Source organism: Schistosoma mansoni, chromosome 3 (assembly GCF_000237925.1).
Source record: "Schistosoma mansoni strain Puerto Rico chromosome 3, complete genome".
Taxonomy (NCBI): Eukaryota; Metazoa; Platyhelminthes; class Trematoda; order Strigeidida; family Schistosomatidae; genus Schistosoma; species Schistosoma mansoni.
In genome coordinates this window covers 10,890,887-10,895,616 of record NC_031497.1, presented here as the reverse complement: position 1 = coordinate 10,895,616, position 4,730 = coordinate 10,890,887, and positions in this window count along the sequence as shown.

Sequence of the window (4,730 nt, the reverse complement as noted above, 5' to 3'; positions counted from 1 at the left end):
TTATTCCTTCTTTTCTCCAATGGTTCTTCAGCTGATTTCACTTTTACTGACAATTTTATCTTAACTGTTTTTGAATGAATAGTTAAAGAGTGCCCTGGATTTATCTAGACTTGATCCTGATTCAAGTCGTATACTTAACCCAAAGATAGGTGCTAAACCTACTATCCAACTAATAAAAACATTGAAACGTTGATATAATTTATCTATTCTGTTAAATAAAAGTTTATTACAATTAAAACAAGAATTTACACAACCATAATCCGAATCATAGTGCTTACATATCACACTTTGTGTCTTCTTACTCATTTTATAATTTTTGATTCAATTTAACCATTTAACTCAATTTAAAATTTTTGTTTATAGCTACCCTAATCACTTTATATTTTTATATCGTAGTCAGTTAATGAAGACTGTGAAATGAAAAGAATTCATTTCGTTTCATAAATCTAATTATCTTTGTCTTATTCAACTTTATCACTCAGGGACCGAATGTATATAAAGCCCTTAGTTTCGATCCATTAAATCAACAACCGCAGATTGACACTGTCTAAATAACAATATATTTGAACTTACCTTTTTACTTGTTTATTAATGTACCAATTATTAGTATTATTAATATCTACTACGTTTTTGAATTCTAGAAGGATAGGTATTCACAAAACGATTATTTTTCATACAAAAGACCTATTCTAATTTTTATCAAGTTATCGATTTCCTACCAACATAATTCATCGTTATGTTCTCCTAATCCCAACGGATATTCTCACTTTTCGACGGTTCTTGTAATAGTTTAAACAAAAACATTTCAAAGTTGGTCAGTATTTGTGTGAGAATTTATTCTACTAAGTTTAATTCTCTCTCCTGATCGAAGATGAAATCTATGATATTGATAGCTCCGGGATTGTGATCCAGTGTTACACATATAAAACTAAAAAGAAAGTATTGTTCGTGTAAAGTTAACTGTTGTTAACAATGTTCAAAAAACGATGTTTTTTTATTTTTAAAAATATCAGGTTTTGTCAGTGGTCCAACTCACTTTTCTTTATCATAGTGATTAACCATGTTTTCAGACTTTATGGAGAGTATTTATTCTATGAACATCCTGGTTAAATAATATAATAAACAAGGTCTTATTTAATTGGAGTGTGATATAGAACATTTATTTTCTCCCATTTGATATAATATGTAATCACATTTTACGAAGGAGTAAATAATTCCTATTTGTTCATTATAACCGTTTATGATATCGTAAACCTAAGTTCACATACTAAGTTATTGGTAACTTATCATGTCAAGTAATACCCAGTTTCATTTATGCGAATCTGACTATCAAGTTGTGTGACAAAACACACATAAATCATTGTATTTAGATAGTTTTGATTTGTTTTCGATGTACAATAGATTCCAATCTATCATACTCGTCTTCATAATTGCGTTGAAAGAGCTCCACGATTTTCATTAGCGAGTACGAGTTTTCTGCAGCTTATGCCACTAATCAAACGTTGTGAATACCAACACGTTTGAAACGTAAGTTAACTGGTATGCCAATATATTTTTCCACCAGTACATCAGATAATATTATAGTTCTTGACTAAAAAACCTCAAAACTGATAATAGTATTATGATTACAGCTACCATCTTACAATCATTCTGGTAGTTGATTTTATAGCTAACAGTCTGAGAAACTACGACATTAATCAAATATACTCGGTTGAGAACATTTTCTTTACGACTGTCGAATGTACATAGAAAGGAAACTGGTGTACAACTTTACCTAGGTTGTAAATATTTTGTCCACTGAATTTGTTCTACTCTGATAATCAATTCTAAGTCTTGAAAATCAGTGCACGGTACTTTTCTAAATAATATGCTTACCAATGACTTCAATGTAGGATATATATGCGAATTCAGGAGTACGTCTTATTCTTTGACCCTAACTGTCTCTTTCATCGTTCATTTAACATCTGCATTAAAATTTCAACAAAAACAAGTAATGTAAGTCTTAATTTTATTTGTAAATTGTTAATTTCACTAGTTTAATGGTAGGCGCCAAATGTGATTTGAATTAGCCAGTACATAAATATAATTCTAATAAAAATGAATACAACAATATCATATGATAGTCATATGACTGGAATTCACATCGCCTAAATAAAAAACGATAAACGAAAAGTAGAATAAATGAAGGATTTTTTGTTTTCATTAACTTGATAGTGATACTGAATTGGGTGTATTTTAGTATACAATAAACATTAGAGTTACGATTTGACTCAGTGAGTTGTAGAAATTAGTTAAATTAGAAAATGGTTTTCATCGGTGACTGATGTTAGATGGAGAACCACTAACAACTGATGAGGGCTAATATGAATCTCTTTATCAGCACTCATCCATGACCCTATCAGGGATCGCGCAAAGGCTTTTAGGTCTTAAGATGATTAAACTATCTTCAGACCATTGACTTGTTTTCGGGATTTCACATTTTTGAATTCATTTTATTTGTGGTAGGGAACAACAATTTTTTAATGCTATCAGTGGATTATCGCCTCATTTTGAATATTGTCAACATAGATTCTTTCATAGTTTATCACACTTATTAGACCTCGCCTTTATGTGAAAGTGGAAAGCATTACGTTTTTTTCGTAATAACTATTTCATACTCTGGATATAAAGAAAGCAAAAGTCTTCCGTGATAAACGGCAAGACTATAATTTATGGACGAACCAATGAAATTCGGGACAGCAAGTCTTGAATTTTGGCATGAAATTTATTCAACCATATAGAAAAGTAGCATGTTATATCGATTGCTTGAGTGCCCTGTTAAATATATGAACGCGATAAGACCGCCAATCAGAGTACATCGAATTATCGATCAGAGCAATGATATACAAAAGCCGTATGAGCAGTCTTGAGTACTTATCAGTCCTGCTATCTGCCTAACCCAGCCAGTTAAATCCAGAACACCAATAACAGCCTCTGTAATATGAATCATTATTCTCAAACATATTGGGTTTATATACCAAACAAACAGACCACATCGTACCATAAAATAGAAAATAACATTTGTACAAGGTTCGGCCAAATGTGACTGTGAATAGGGGGAACAGTAATTAATAGACTGGGGATAACTCAGGAATGGCACGTCGTATAATAATAGTCTATAGGTCAAAATAAAGCTTATGATAAGAAGGATGCGAATATGAATAGTTTCATAACTTAACAATTATACAGTAGGAAATATACATATCATATTGGTCCATATATAGTTCTCAAGGTTACCATTCATAAATCTCCACGGGATATAACAAGCATTAATGTATTAGAGTTCATGTCAATTTGTGATAAAAAATCTTTAATTTCTAACCCTAAATTCTAACTCTAAGTTTTAATTCTAATTCCTCATGCTAATTGACAAACTTTTTTTAACCTTAGAAAGTAGGTGAGCTGTTTCAAGGTTACCTTAACGTCACCTAAAAGTTTTCCATATATTCTGCCAAAAAAATGTACAATTTATACTACTTTCTATACTAACTTCTTTTCCATTACTTTTTTCTTAGTTCCAGATGATAAATTGTTATATCCCGTGGAGATTTATGAATGGTAACCTTGAGAACTATATATGGACCAATATGATATGTATATTTCCTACTGTATAATTGTTAAGTTATGAAACTATTCATATTCGCATCCTTCTTATCATAAGCTTTATTTTGACCTATAGACTATTATTATACGATGTGCCATTCCTGAGTTATCCCCAGTCTATTAATTACTGTTCCCCCTATTCACAGTCACATTTGGCCGAACCTTGTACAAATGTTATTTTCTATTTTATGGTACGATGTGGTCTGTTTGTTTGGTATATAAACCCAATATGTTTGAGAATAATGATTCATATTACAGAGGCTGTTATTGGTGTTCTGGATTTAACTGGCTGGGTTAGGCAGATAGCAGGACTGATAAGTACTCAAGACTGCTCATACGGCGTATGTATATCAATGCTCTGATCGATAATTCGATGTACTCTGATTGGCGGGTTTTATCACGTCATACATCAACTGGGCATCCACTCGGCCACAAGATATAACATAAACCATTATCATCTTGATTATTTTCTTTTCTTTAATTTATTCTTTATTTGATTTATCTAAAATGTAATACAATAGATAAATATATCAATATATCAGGTTTTTGTAATTAATTCAATTTTTTTTATTTGAATGTTTATTGATAGGGGTAATTTTTTTAACATATTATATAAACAACTATGTGTGTGTGATGGTAGCTCAAGTGGGTAGACTTCTACCCGAAGTTTGTACTGATGATATCGTTCAGAAGAACGATGAAAGCTCCACGACCAAACTATCCAACTCAGAGAACAAAACTCCATCAAAATCTCTGTGTGTGTGAGTTGTTTAGTCACATGGATACTATATGAAAACATAAACATTGTTAATAAATGAATGTATTGACGATAGTTATATGTAATGAAATCTTTACAAAATCTATTTATATCTTTATTCATTGTATGACTAAGTAAATTATAATAAATATTTACTGTTGATAAGTTTAGAAGGACAAATAACTTTTCTATGAATAATATGCGATGAAAAAAGAAATATTCACATTTACTAAAAATACTAGTTAATTAGCATGAATTTTATTAAGTAGGAAGAATATTTATTTGTAAAACCTTAGCGAATGAATTTGAAGTAAATCCAACGTTTCGCCTG